Below are 15818 nucleotides of genomic sequence, written 5' to 3' on the forward strand. Positions count from 1 at the left end.
CGCATGCGATTAATAACACGATTGCATGCGTTTCTCTGGAAACGCATATGCGGTCACCCCAAACTCCGCCCCCTGTGCGCTAGCATCGCGTTATGAACGCGGCGCTAGCGGAACGCGTTCACGCGTTGCGTTGTGGTCGCGTTTTCATTGCGTTTGAAACGCATATACAACAGCTGATGAGAGGTGATTTGCCTAATTACATTACCGTTTACGTTTGTAAATGCGATGTTAACGCATATGTTAACAATGCATTAACGCATGTGTTTTGTTAACGCATGCATTAACACATGTAAACAGTAATGTAATAAGGCAAAACACCTCTCCTCAGCTGTTGTAATGCAACAGCTGATGAGAGGTGATTTGCCTAATTACATTACCGTTTACGTTTGGAAACGCAATGTTAACGCATGCGTTAACAAAACGCATGCGTTAACGCGTTGTTAACGCATGTGTTAACATCGCGTTTGCGATGCGTTTTGTAAACGGAAATGTTAACAACGATGTAATTAGGCAAATCACCTCTCCACAGCTGTTGTTTGTGTTTCAAACGCAATGAAAACGCAGGTTAAAACACAACGTGTGAACGCGCCCTGAGGATGGTGGCACACGTGGCGCTTTGAACCCGTTTTTAGGCCCATATTAAGCAGTCTGTTAAAAAATGCATGCATTTTTGAAAACGCATCCATTTTTGACCGTTTTTCCCAATTATTAAGATAATGTAATGCAATACCCTTCTCAGCTGTTGCGTTGAAACCGCACCTTGCTTTTTTATTTTTTAAAAACTGGTCCCGCTGTTTTTAATTTGCAGGAGACTGCATAAAGTTGCCTCCCACTTGCTCAGTCAGTTTCTAAGACCACGAGAAGTGGTGAGCTTCAAGTGACACTTACCAGTGACAGACGTGCCGTTTGGGTGGTGTTTTTCCATTGTGTTTTTTAATCAAATCTTAGATGAAGCATCTTTTCTTCCTTTAATTTCTAATGCGATTCTTGATTTAGTATCTTAACTTTCCGTTTTGTCCATTGCGTTTATGAAGGTCTACGTTTTGTGATGTTTGCTTCTCATTGTATTTTTTTATTTGTTTTTTTTGAAAATAGATGTGCCTGTGTTGAAATGCAGATCACATGAACAAACTGAGAAGAGCCATACAAGCAAGAAGCTCGAAACACAAATGCATTCAAACCTAGCACAAATGCATGCGTTTCTTCAATGCACTCAAAATCGCTGCCTAAAAGCCATGTGTGTCACCGGCCTAAGGGTGATGCAACACATGGCGTTTTGAAACCGTTTTTGGTCCGTTTTTAAGCAATCCTTTAAATGCATCAGTTTTTTAAAAATGCATGTGTTTTTGAAAACACATCAGTTTTTGACAGGTTTTCCGAATTTGCGCAATAAACAAAAATTGATGTGTTTTAAAAAAACTGATGCATTTTTTTAACGCATGCGTTTTTAACTGACTGCTTTAAAACGGACCAAAAACTGTTTCAAAACGCCATGTGTGGCATCACCCTTAGACCTGCTCACATTCAAACTCTGAGACCATATGGAATGGAGAGCATTAAAACCTGTTCACATTATGCAGTACTGCTTGGCGCCTGCTGTTGTTGTAGTGCAGTTCTAGTGGGGTCCTGGGACCCAGAGACGTGGGGGATTATTCTGTGAATATGAGTACAGGTTGGCCGCTGGGTCCCTGCTGGCAATGTGTTGCTGTGACGGTTGGTGTCATGTGATGTAGTAGCCATTAATGTAGGGACCCACTAAGACAAGGTCACCTTGACAGAGGTTATTGATCAAAATGTAATTTGAACCTTGAGATCGATTGAGGGTGCAGTCACATGCTGCATTAAAAAAAATGCAACTGCTGAAGCTAGATTTGCCTAAATAAACAGCTGTTTACACTTGTGTTTACAAGATACTAATGTTAACGATTGTGTTAACAAACACAGGTCTTAATGCATGTGTTAACAATGCGTTAACGGTTGTGTTTTGTGAACACAAGTGTTAAAAGCTGTTTAATTAGGCAAATCTCTTTTCAGCTGTTGCAACGCATGCATATTGACTGTGATTTATTATTATTATAAAATATATATATATATAATTTTTTTTTTTTAGGAACGGAGTGTGGTGATGTTCTCCAGAGGCCACAGTCACCGGTTGACAAGTTCTGCAGAGATAAGTCAGGGCCTAGAGAAGCTGCCATGACGTTCTCTAACTGATGGAGTATTGGCAACAATGAGGAGAAAACAAGGAAGCAGAGTGGGCTGGACCAGACCAACACAGATATAGAAAGAGACAGCGGCAGCCCAGATGTGCAGTTTATTTATTGCTGTTATATATTGATGTGTGTAGTAAATTAATTTTTGTCTATATTTATAAGTGCAGGATATTATGTGCTTGGTATATTCATTGCGGTAATATATTTGTTTGCTACATTCTTTGTAGGTTTATATCTTTGGTATAAGCATCGCAGGTATTTTCACTGGAGGGACATATTTATTTTATTTTGCGTTATATTCACAATTGGGAGGCCTTATTGTAGATGTTTCCATACCAGTTGGCCACTTCGATTTCTTTCATATTATTTTAATGGGGGCCATTTCATTTTTCCAGTTCGGATCGGCCCTAATTCGGTCGTGTTTGGGGGTGGGGCGAGTGCAATTTTAATTGTCTGCCTAGGGTACCAAAATGCCTTGTCCCGGCCATGCTCATAAAAGCACTTTTGTGTCCATAAAATGAGGCTGAAGTGTTTCAGGGGCCATCAGAGCCCTTCTGTGCTTCAGTGACACTGTCTAATACATGCTGCTCACAGCACTTCTAACCCAACTCATTGTACCTCTGGACCTTCCTTTTAGCTGGTGAGGTCATCTGGCTCTCTCCAAATCTTGCAGATGTGCGGTTGGATGCAGCTAGATGGCAATTTATGCATAAACTTACAACTGAGTATGTCCTTGCACAGTCTAATACTGTCTGCTTGTTGGACTGCATGGGGACAGAGGTTTGACAAGGAGACATGGAAACTCCCACTTGTCAGTTTATCCATGAATTCAAGCTGGTGTATTATTTTATGAATGTTTTGTAATAGTTAGAGGTTTCAGACAACCATGGTTGGTTTGTGAATTGTGGACTGTGTCCTGTCTGACGCAAAGCCAAGAGTGGGACTCTTGCATCATCTGTCACTTTGATGCATGGAGTCCCATCCTCTGCACTGTGCTCGGTCTGTGAAACAAATACACTGACTTATCTATATTTCACAAACTAGCCAGAGTCATCTGAAACTGCCCCAAGGCCCTGATCAGACCTGCTTATGTTCTTATCTTGTCATGATTTTCCAGAGAGTGTAACAGTGACTTAAATCAGCAATGCAGGCAAGGTCTTCCATTTACTTTCTGTCCCCCATAGAAAATACTTTATCATCTGTGACACTTTGGATATTAATAGCAGGAAGATGCAGGGTTTTTTTTTACTACTTTTTATTCACAGAAAAGAGAACAATACTGTCACTTGTAATCTTGGACTTATAAGAAAAGATGCCCAAGAATTGTTATGTTATTAGAAAGAACAGTATTTACTAAAAATAAAAGTCATGGCAAGAGAGGTGACAGGTTTTATAAGAGGGGAGATGTGGTGACCAGTCGTGTATCTATTCTAGATGTTTTGTTACAGAAATGCTATGACAACCGGGGCAGAGGACACTGGGAAGGACATTCTGATTCCAAAACAGCCCCCCTCAGTGAGGTAAACTGAGCTGTGCTCCCCAAAGTGTGCCCTAGTACACGAGAGTGTTCACACTGTGCGCCTGCAGCCGGTGCTGCGCTCGGTACACACGGGTGTGAGTGCCGTGTATGGCTCCTGAATCCATAGGGCGTGAGTTCGCACCCCGCCGTTTTGTGGTCCTCCGTGTTCAGCGACTCGTCGTCCTCTCCGCTCTCCCTCCCCCGTGATGTTGCGCCTCCCCCGTGTCCGCCATCTTGCGGCCGGTGACTGAGAGAATCTCGGCCCGTGAGAGTAGTACCGAGCTCATTCTTAGTGACCCGGGGATATCACCGTGCACTTTTCTCATCAGAACCGGGACAGCACACCCGCCTACACTGGCCGTGCTTGGACTCCTTTTTCACAGAGGCTGCCAGCGGAGAAGTACTGTGGCACAGCGACCCTCTAGACCGGGGAATAAAGTTCCGGCGAGGCCGAGCACAGCTCCCGCTCTGTATGTATCTCCTGCCGGCGCTGTACAGTGTGGGGGGCAGCGCGCAGCTGCAGCTCTTCTTGTTTTCTCTCCCCTCAGCAGAGAAGTGCGGCGGCTTCCGCTCACTTCTTACATGTTTGTGGCTTCTTACTATTTGTGTCACCTCTATATGAATATTTAGTCACGGATTCTCCTGGAGGAGTGCAGCTATTCTGTACTAGTGCAAAGTGTGAGCTGTTGCTTCTCACTACATGGAGCGGGGTGGGGGACAAAATGTACCACAGGTGACAAATCAATATGATTATTGATACAATATTCATGTTCTTCCCATTTAAAATTACAGATTGTATTGCCCAACCATCACGGCTGTGACTTCTCTGGAATGACATGGTTATAAATAATTTACTCAGGTTGTAACTACAAATATTGCAAAATAGTGTCCCCTTCCTACCAGGATATGTGAGACCATTGTCCTGATATCACCCAGGCAGACACTTGTGTCCTCAGATCCATCCTTGGTAATAAATGGGGTCTCCAGTTCTGAGTTATGGCTGGTTCTTCTGGATTGAATTAATGGGGAGTTACGGTCATCTATAGCGGCATTTCTATAGAGGGTTTTAAACTATATGATGTTTCGCAGTGAATCATAGTTTAGGGTCCAATTGTCTCTCCAGACAGGAAGAAAGCAGACAGGTTATTTGTATTTTGCCTTTATATAAATTTGTGTCCTGCATTGTACATGCTTATTTACTGGATGAAAAAAATCAGTTTTTTTGGAAGCCTGACTGATTACCAGTATTGGGATTCAGAGTCATCTTTATCTATGGGGCCCAGAAGCTCCAAAACAGCACTTTTTAAGGTTTTCACTCTGTTATCCAAATAACACATCCTCTTCTCTGGGGATGAACCATCTGTCCTTATACAATAACAATATATATTTTTTAATTTGCCAGTTTATACTGCAGCAGTTTAAACATTGTTTTACATCATCATATGGTGAAAAGTGTCTCTGTTGGCGATATGCAAATACGAGATGTGTATGTAGCCTAAGGCTTAGTTTCACCTTTGATGGTGTTGCAGGGTACTTCACAGATTACAGCTAGGTTGAATCAGAATAAGTAAAGATTTTGTGAGGAACACCTTTTGCATACAGCCAGAAATCGCCATTTACATGTAAACACAGGTTTTGTTATGTGACAATCCTAGACATCCAAGACACTAATGTACATCCAGGTTCTATATGGTGTGAATGCATAAGTTCTTTGAATTTAAACTTCTTTGCGCTGTAATATAACACATATAATGTTCCCTCGCCACTCTGCTTCCAGGAAAGAATCACATTGAATTTTGCACCATAAGGTATCACTTGTAGTACAAGGCCATAGGGACTTTGTATACCTCAGTGGAATAGCCGCCATGTGCATGAAGAGAACACTACACATACTTTCCGTGCTGTGGGTGGTTTTTTGATGAGTGGATAAACCTTGCATTGATTTTCTAAATAAGCTAAATGTTTGGAGAAAAGCTGCTGTATTTGCTTCAAGAGAAAGTACTTATAAAAGGTTCCGTTATAGGATAGAAATCTATAAGCATCAACTGTAAAGTAGTGAATTATAAATTTATGAAGATGTGATTGAGGTTACACAGCATAGTAAATGATGCTAAAATGCAGAAACCATTTGAAAAACATATGAAAAGTGATTTGAAAGAAAAAAATGCGTAAACACAGTTGTGGGACCGATTAGGACCCCAGACCTGCCTGTAGACATTGCCTGAAAGATGGCATCTGTGACGTTATCTTAAAGGAAACCTACCACTGCCCGCATGATGAAATCATGCGAGCAGACCACCCGGTAGGCTACTTAATGCTGATGCCGGCACATAGTTTTGTTAGGCTCGGCAAACTTTAGCTAAAAAAAAAATATTTTCTTACATATTTAAATGAGCCCTCCGGTGCTACCCTGCACCATCTTCGGGCTGGCGGTGGCTTCCAATGTTTAATTATTCCACCTTCAGGTGCCGAGAGCCGTGACGTCACCAAGCTCTCGGCACCTATCGCGCATGCGCAGACACTAAGTCTCGCACAGCTGGCCGGCGATAGGTTCCGAGAGCTTTGTGACGCCACGGCTCTCGGCACCTGAAGGAGGAATAATTAAACATTGGAAGCCACCGCCAGCCCGAAGATGGCACAGGGTAGCACCGGAGGGCTCATTTAAATATGTAAGAAAATAGTTTTTTTTAGCTAAAGTAAAGTTTGCCGAGCCTAACAAAACTATGTGCCGGCATCAGCATTAAGTAGCCTACCGTGTGGTCTGCTCGCATGATTTCATTATGCGAGCAGTGGTAGGTTTCCTTTAAAGGCACAGTGGCAGCCTATGCATGTGCATAGGCTGCCACTGCTAATACCCTGCAATACATCAGTATTGCAGAGTATTATCATGAACAAGCAAAGTAAAAAAAAAAGTAATAAATCAATAAAAATGCCCCTAATCCCTATAACATATAAAGAGACATATAACGCTAAAAAAAAGTCTAAATCATAACACAAACCCCACATATATAGTTTCACCGTGTCCGTAACAACCCGTAGAATAAAAGTAATTATTGAACCCGCCAGATGAACGCCGTTAAAAACCAGCCAAAAATTATGAATCCCACAAAAAATGCAATTAAACGTAATCAAAAAAACATATGTACTCCAGAACGATACTGTTGCAAAATACAACATGTCCCGCAAAAAAACAAGCCATCAACCAGCTCTGTTGCCAAAAAAGTAAAAATGTTATGCCACTTGGAAGACGGCAATGCAAAAATGATAGATTTGTATGATATCCCCGTAATCATACTGACCCTTAGAATAAAGATAACATGATCATTGGGCTATACAGTGAACACGAAAAAAAAAAGTACAAAAAATCCAGTACAGAATTGATGTTTTTCTACTCTGGCCCTCAAAAAAATATACCAAAATTTTCAACAATAGGGGATACCAACCCCAAAATGGTAACAATGGAAAAAGCATTGCATCTTGCAAAAAAAATTTTATAGCCTACAAAAATGGCCTATGAGGAAAACTAAAATCCTGGCAGCTCGCCGTGCACCCATAAAACAAGTAACGTCCACATGTGGGGGGTCTCTGCACTCGGGAGAAATTGTAGAACAAATTGTATGGTGGGTTTTCTCTTTTTATCTTTTGGAAATGTGTAAATTTTAGGACTAAATGAACGCATAACCGACAAAATTTGACCATTCGAAATTCCACCTCCGTTTTGATGTAATTACTATGAAGATCTCAAGGGGTTAACAATCTTCCTAAAAGCTGTTTCTGATAGCTTGAGGGGTGCAGATTTGAAAATTGGTTGGTTATATAGGGGGTTTTGATGCTAAAAATGTAAAATTTCATTCAAAACTATATTTATCCCCTAAAAATTCATCATTTTTTTCGCTAAATAAACGCACAACTCATCAGGCAAAATTCACCACTAAAATGAAGTACAACATGTGAGGAAAAATCAATCTCAGAATCACTTTGATAGTAACAGTGTTCAAAAGTTATAACCATAAAAAAGTGATGCAAGTCAGAATCCAAAAAATGGGGCTGAGCCTTAAGCTATAAACTGGCTGCGATATTAAGGAGTTAATAAAATGTCCAGCTGTCTCCCCTTATCAACGAAATGTCCGTAGCAGCCTCCCCGCCATTAATGAAATGTCCGTAGCAGCCTCTCCGCCAATATTGAAATGTCCGTAGCAGCCTCCCCGCCCTTATTGAAATGTCCGCAGCAGCCACCCCGCCATTAATGAAATGTCCGCAGCAGCCTCCCCGCCCTTATTGAAATGTCCGCAGCAGCCTCCCCGCCATAAATGAAATGTCTGCAGCAGCCTCCCCGCCATTAATGAAATGTCCGCAGCAGCCTCCCCGCCCTTATTGAAGTGTCCGCAGCAGCCTCCCCGCCCTTATTGAAGTGTCCGCAGCAGCCTCCCCGCCCTTATTGAAGTGTCCGCAGCAGCCTCCCTGCCATTAATGAAATGTCCGTAGCAGCCTCCCCGCCATTAATGAAATGTCCGTAGCAGCCTGTCCGCCAATAATGAAATGTCCGCAGCAGCCTCCCCGCCCTTATTGAAATGTCCGCAGCAGCCACCCCGCCATTAATGAAATGTCCGCAACAGCCTCCCCGCCCTTATTGAAATGTCCGCAGCAGCCTCCCCGCCATAAATGAAATGTCTGCAGCAGCCTCCCCGCCATTAATGAAATGCCCGCAGCAGCCTCCCCGCCCTTATTGAAGTGTCCGCAGCAGCCTCCCCGCCCTTATTGAAATGTCCGCAGCAGCCTCCCCGCCATTAATGAAATGTCCGCAGCAGCCTCCCCGCCCTTATTGAAATGTCCACAGCAGCCTCCCCGCCATTAATGAAATGTCCGCAGCAGCCTCCCCGCCATTAATTAAATGTCCGCAGCAGCCTCCCCGCACTTATTGAAATGTCTGCAGCAGCCTCCCCGCCCTTATTGAAATGTCCACAGCAGCCTCCCCGCCCTTATTGAAATGTCCACAGCAGCCTCCCCGCCTATAATGAAATGTCCACAGCAGCCTCTCCCCACAATTAAAGGGGTTGCTAAACAGCATAAATAAACCTATCGGTGCCCGGGAGGGGGCTGGTTACAAAAATTAAACATTTATTTAACTTTGCGGTCCCTCCCAGAGTCCCACACTGCCATCAATCCAGTCTGTGCCCCATATAAACAAAAAGGTGCAGGGAAGCCGTGCTGCGTCCAGCTTTAGGTTGGCCGTACCCGTCCCTATTCCAGCGTTGTATCATGCGAGATGGGTGGGCGTGGCCAGCCAGCCGGAAGCTGAAAGCACGGCTTCTGTTTGTTTCCATGCGGCATGGACTGGAGTGATGACAGTGCAGGACGCTGGGAGGGACCGCGAAGGTAAGTAAATGTTTGGTTTTTAACCAGTTCCCTCCCTGCCACCAATAGGATTTTTTTAATGCTAATTATGCTAATTTATAGGGTTTTTTAGGGCTCATTTGCATATTTTTTGCCCTTTTTTTTTTCTTTGCTAAAAGGGCATAAGAAGCTAAAAATAGCAGATCCTGCCAGATGGGGAACACACCAGTATGTCATTGTAGATTTCCTCAAAGACTCAAAATAAGGGCTCATTCAGATGGACAAATCTGCTATTGTATCCGCATCAGTTTTTTTCACAGTTTTTCACCCCCCCCCCCATAATGGATGGGTTTGTAATTTTTTTGCCTGCCCAATTGGTTTCCTTTCAACATTAGAGAAAAAACAGATTGTATACATATGTCATCCGTGTGCCGTCTTTTTTTTTTTTTTCTCTTTTTATTGTATTCTATGGAGGACCGTGTTCCATCTGCAAAACAATGGCATACAGACCTCAAAAATGCCCACCTGGATGAGCCCTAAATTATACATTTTATAGCAACATTACCAGGACAACCTTTACAATGTACTGTCTTAAAATACTAAAGCTCTCCTCACAAAATCGTTGATTGCTACTGATCGCATGCATTTCAATGGATACACATATGCAATTGAGCTGAGCTGAGCCCCCATGGGTTTCTAAACGCAATGTAAATTATGCGTTAAAGGGGTATTCTCGTCTGGGCATTCACATTCAGTTTCATTAATCTGCCATATATAAACATTTCAATTAGATGTTATTAAAAAAAAAATTCCTGTGTGAAGAAAATTTCTCATAAATGTAGTGATATGGTCCCTTAGAAACAAGACTTTGTCCTTAGTTACGGCCACCTCTCCTGGAGGGATTGCACAAGGAAACAAAAAGTATCTGAATATTAAATGTTCGAAGAGTTACTGCAGGTGCCACAGCCGTTCTGTAATAATGAATGCTGAATCCAGGCGGTCGGGCAGGGCTCAATAGCACATGTCTGGCCATCGCTGCCAAAATGTGAGGTGGTTGTATCCGAGGAAGCCATCTCGTTTCTAAGGGTCAACATGGCGACATTTATGAGAAATTATCCTCACATTGTTTTAATAACATCCACTTGAAGTGTTTACATAAGGCAAATCAATTAAATTAAATGTGAATGCCCAGATGGGAATACCCCTTTAAGGCTACATTCACAAAAACTGATGTGGGATGTATATACACCCTCCCCCCTTACACAGCAATGGGTGCACGCCCAGATGGGAATGCCCAGATGGGAATACCCCTTTAAGGCTACATTCACTTAAACCTATGTGGGATGTATATACATCCCCCCCCCTTATACAGCAATGGGTGCACGGCACCGTAGTGTTCCGTAGCCGTGTGCTGATGTATGCCCACCATACTAGTAAATGGTCCAAATTCATGCACCAGGAATTGCGACTTTATACATACAGTCCTTGATAAAGCCCACCATTGTGTATTATTGTGATATGATGTGTCTATGGAATCACCTCTGGGACTTTATATTTCTATATATTGACTGCTTAACGACGCAAGACGATTTATAGATCATCGTCAGTGGTGAAATTTATTCTGTACGGTTGCAGCCGAGAATTCATAAATTTGAATCATTATGCTATCTTTACCATAAAAAAGCAGTAAAAAATGTAAAAAAGGACTGTTTCCTGAAGGCTATTTTGTGCCATGTCCTTAAATAGTTAAAGAGGTATGCCCATGAAAGAAAGTTCTAAAATTATAACCCCCTAGTGATGTTTACTCAATAAAGATTATTTTTAAACCCCTTTACTTTACAATTTTGCTCAGTATTATTGCTGTTTTAGCTCCTATCACTCAGTGGTGGTCAGTGTAAAACTCCAGAGTGTGGCCTGTCCCTGTGTTCTGACAATGTGGTTAGATTATCAGGTTACAGGTTTATCTACACTTATATTTAGCCTCTGAACATTCTACTAGTATCTAACACATAGAAAAAGAGAGATGAGACAAATCGGAGATGATGAGATGGATATAACACACAATGACACTCTGCTAACTCAACTATGACACACACAGTCAGCTCTGCTACATGCCTCCTTCCCTTGCTATAAAGATCTGTAGCTTGTAGAGTAAGTCTGTGGAAACTGCTTGCTGGCAGGAAGTGTCTATGTGTGAGCTATTGTAATGGAGGGGGAGGGGCAGAGATCACACTGCATCGAACAGACAAGAGAAGCAATTCATGAGAAGAATCTGTCCTGCTTGACCATAAAAATTGGAAGATTTACGGCCGGATCCCGGGGCCGTATATTTAAGATTCTTATCTTTGTGGGAATACGTCTTTACATTTTGAAAATCACTGTGTGATTTTCCCTTTGTCTTTTTATATACAAAACTTGATGACCATGAAAACTAGAATATGGGTCTTGGGGACGGAGTTGTACTCCAATTCTTAGAGATTGTTGACTGTTTTATGTAGTCCCTTAAATACCTGCAATTGTAATATTTTCCGGATCCACATTCTATTGCATTAGGCTTGATAAATTGTATGAATACATTTGGTTCATAGATCAACAACATAGCCTGACTTTTACATTTGACTCTTAAACCTGCATGTTATATGTAATACAGTGCATTCCCCTTTTATATTATTAAAGACAAATAGGATTGCAAGAAAGGTGTTAATGTGTGGAAGTGAGACAGCTATAGTAATAAAAAAGAATGTGTACTTTCATATGAAAGAGATAAAACAGTTTGTTTAGCATAGTGGCACCTTCTATTCTGTGCTCTGCAGTATTTTTAATCACAGCCACATGATGTGTGATATTTTGGCATCTCTCTTTCTGTAAACTGATAGGATCATATGATTTGAAGGCAGTAAGGCAAAGATTTAGTAAGATCAGAAAATAGACTTGTAAATATCTAGCATGTTCACCTGTACTGCAGACTTCATCCATCAAGGCAAACTGTTTTGTTCAAATACTTTAGTATTACTTTATGGTAATTGTTAAATCATTTTTTTCCCTCTGGTCTATTCAGAGTTGGTGTCTAGGAGAGAGTTAAACAATACATTCTAAATTATGCTTAGACTGGTTGTGTTAAAGGAAATCTACCACCAGGATGAAGGATTATAAACCAAGCACACAGACATACTGGTGTGTGCCCCCTCCGGCATTAGCGGTTCTTCTTGTAGATTTGTTTTTAAGAAAAAGAGGTTTTAAAATTATGCAGATGAGCCTTCGGGGCTCCATTGACATCTTTAGAGCCTGGAGCCCCTGAGGCTCATTTACATAATCTGTGAAACATTGTTATTGGAAAAACAAGGTCCTAACAAGCTAAAAGAAAAGCAGAACGTGTAAGAGGGGGTACTCACCAGTATGTCAGTGTGCAGTGTGCTTGGTTTACAATTCTTTACCCTGGTGGTCGATTTCCATTAACCCCTAGGCGCACCTGGACGTTATAGTACGTCCCCGGGGCTAGATACTTAGCGCACGGGGACGTTCTATAACGTCCTGCTTCTGGCACCGGCTCACGAACGGAGCCGGTACCAGAAGCAGCGGCTGTCAGCTGTCTAGTACAGCTGACAGCCTGCGCTAACACCCGCGATCGGAGCCGGCTCCGATCGCGGGTGTTAACCCCTTACACGCCGCGGTCAAACATGACCGCGGCGTGTAACGGTGTTAGCGCTGTGGATCGGATCCCCCGTGCCGCTTACCGGGGGATCCGATCCTCTTCCGGGCAGCTCCGAGGACTGGCATGTGCCCCGGAGCTGCCCGGTCTCCATGGCAGCCAGACCCCTTCCGGGTCTGGCTGTAAACTGTCTGAGCATGCGCAAGCTTGCTCAGACAGTTTACACTGCTCTACAATAAAATAGTATTGTAGAGCAGTGTATTGAACTTAAACCAGTGATCAGAGCATCACTGGTTTAAGTTCAAGTATGTATAAGTAAAAATATGCAAAAACAGTTAACACTACACATTATAATAAATAAAAAATTAATACATAAAAATATAAGCCCCTAAAATGTCACTTTCCCATAAAAAAACTTAATAAAGTATAAAAAACATAAAAACACAAAAAAAACCCGCATATTTGGTATTGCCGCGTCCGTAACAATCTGCATAATAAAACAGAATCGTTACTGGACCCGCACGGTAAACGCCGGAGGAAAAAAACGCAAAAAACATTCCGAAAAAAGATAATTTTTAATTAATACCCTATAAAAAATGCTCTAAAAAGTGATTTAAAAAATGTTATGCACTCCAAAATAAGCCCACTAAAAAGAACAACTGTTCTCGCAAAAAATAAGCCCCTAACAAGATTTATCTGCCAAAAAATAAAAAAGTTATGCATATAAAAAGATGGTGATGCTAAAATGAATAAGATTTTCTCCAAATTAGTTTTTATTCAGTACAATTGAATAAAATACACAAAACCCCCACATATTTGGTATCCCTGCGTCCGTAACAATCTGTATAATAAAACAGAATCGTTATTAGATCCGCAAAGTGAACCCCGTAAAAAACAACCTAAAAAAACTCTCTCTGCTAAAGATGATTTTTTATTAATGCCCTTTAAAAATGCTCTAAAAAAGTGATTTTAAAAAGTTACGCAATCTAAAATAAGACCACTAAAAAGAGCTATCATTCTTGCAAAAAATAAGCCCTTAAACAGATTTTTGAGGTGAAAAATAAAAAAGTTATGCATATGAAAGACGGTGATGCTAAAATTAACAACAATTTTGCCAAATTACTTTTTATACAGTAAAAATGGGAAAAAATAAAAAAATATATATAAATGAAGTATTTTCATAAACGTGGCGACCCAAAGAATAAAAATAATATACTATTTTCATGGTATGGTTAACGGCCAAAAAAAAAAAACACATAAAAATTTTCCTAAAAATTGATGATTTTCATTTCCTCCACCAACAAAGAGTTAATTAAATCTCACCAATTAGCTATAGATGCCCCAAAATTATGTATTAGAAAAGTGCATCTCATGTGGCAAAAGAAATAAGCCCCTATAGGTGCACAATAAAAAAAAGAAAAAAATTATAGCCTGTACAATGTGACATAGCAAATCTGATTTGAATGGCGCCTCCTTCCCTTCTATGCCCGGCCGTGCGCCCATACAGCAGGTTACCACCACATGTAGGGTATCGGTGTACTCGGGAGAAATTGCGTATCAAACTTTGTGGAGCCTTTTTTCATTTTATCCATTAGAAATGTAAAATTTTCCACCCAAAATGAGTGTATTGTGAAAAAATATTACAATTTGCAGACTCCACCTCCATTTTGTTTTAACCCCTATAAAACACGTAAAGGGTTAACAAACTTCTTAAAAGTGGTTTTTCATATGTTGAGGGGTGTAGTTTCCACAATGGGGTAATTTACGAGTCTCGCTATTATTTAGGCCTCTCAGTGTCAATTAGAAGTTGAGCAGGTCCATCTAAATACAGGTTTTGGCGATTTTACAAAAAATGTGAAAAATGGCACCCAAATTCTGAGCCTCATAACATTCTAGTAAAATATGTGGAATCTTAAAAAACCATGCCAACATAAAGCAGACATTTGGGAAATGTAAGTTATGAATTTATTTGGGTGCTATGACTTTCTGAATCAAAAGTAGAGAATTTAGAACGTTGAAAATAAAGAATTTTTCAAAATTTTTGCCAAATTTTGTTTTTTTTCATAACTAAACGCAAAAGATTTCATCCAAATTTTTAAACTAATTTGAAGTACAATATGTCACGAGAAAACAATCTCAAAATCCCCTGGATATCTCACAGCGTTCCCACGCTATAACCACTTATAGTGACACAGGCCAGATTTGAAAAATGGGGCTGCGTCCTTTAGGCCAAAAGATGCTGTGTCCCGTAGGGGTTAAAAGAAACCTACCATTTGATTTGATGCATTATGAAGCAAACATACCTTGAGAATGCTGTAGCTACACTGATGCAGGATCATATCTTGGTTATGATGAGTGGTTTTGCTGATAAAACAGATATAACATTATGATAATGAAGCTGTCGCTTCTATGGCTGCTTCAGCGCTTCTTTGGAGGAGAGGATGATGTGTCATCTAGTTCAGGGTCAAAGGAAAAGTTTGAGGAGCAGCACTGCGTATAAAGGAGAAAAACTCTGGTGCAGGTCTTCACAGCAGGGTCCAGTAGTGGCCCGTACATCCAAGGAAAAAAAGGAAACTGAAGCAGCACTCCGTAACGGAGTGCTGCTTCAGTTTCCTTTTTTTCCTTAGTCATCAAGTTCAGGTTGATTAGTTATGTCTTGACTAACCTCCATTTGTAATTACAAGCTCCCTTGTGTAATGTGTTTATGTCAGCCAGCCTGACCCAGCTTGTTATTGTTTTTTCAGCAAAACCACTCAGCTCAGGGATTAACCAAGATACCTGAACTTGATGACTAACCTGAACTTGATGACTAAGGAAAAAAAGGAAACTGAAGCAGCACTCCGTTACGGAGTGCTGCTTCAGTTTCCTTTTTTTCCTTGGATGTACGGGCCACTACTGGACCCTGCTGTGAAGATCTGCACCCGAGTTTTTCTCCTTTATACGCGGTGCTGCTCCTCAAACTTTTCCTTTGACCCTGAACTAGATGACACATCATCCTCTCCTCCAAAGAAGCGCTGAAGCAGCCATAGAAGCGACAGCTTCATTATCATAATGTTATATCTGTTTTATCAGCAAAACCACTCATCATAACCAAGATATGATC

The 15818-nt window shown here is 41.2% G+C and overlaps 1 protein-coding gene across 2 annotated transcripts in view; it reads left to right on the forward strand.

The window, feature by feature from the left end:
• The first annotated feature begins 3746 nt into the window (after positions 1–3746).
• PPP6R2 (protein phosphatase 6 regulatory subunit 2) overlaps positions 3747–15818 on the forward strand; it is a 63945-nt gene continuing 51873 nt past the window's right edge. Inside the window, exon 1 of one of the 2 annotated variants that reach the window (XM_072147584.1) lies at positions 3747–4202. The gene's annotated coding sequence lies outside the window, so the exon portion shown is untranslated. The remainder of the gene's footprint in view (positions 4203–15818) is intronic. The other variant, XM_072147585.1, reaches the window with a different exon arrangement.

This window comes from Engystomops pustulosus, chromosome 4, assembly GCF_040894005.1.
Source record: "Engystomops pustulosus chromosome 4, aEngPut4.maternal, whole genome shotgun sequence".
NCBI classification, from domain to species: domain Eukaryota; kingdom Metazoa; phylum Chordata; class Amphibia; order Anura; family Leptodactylidae; genus Engystomops; species Engystomops pustulosus.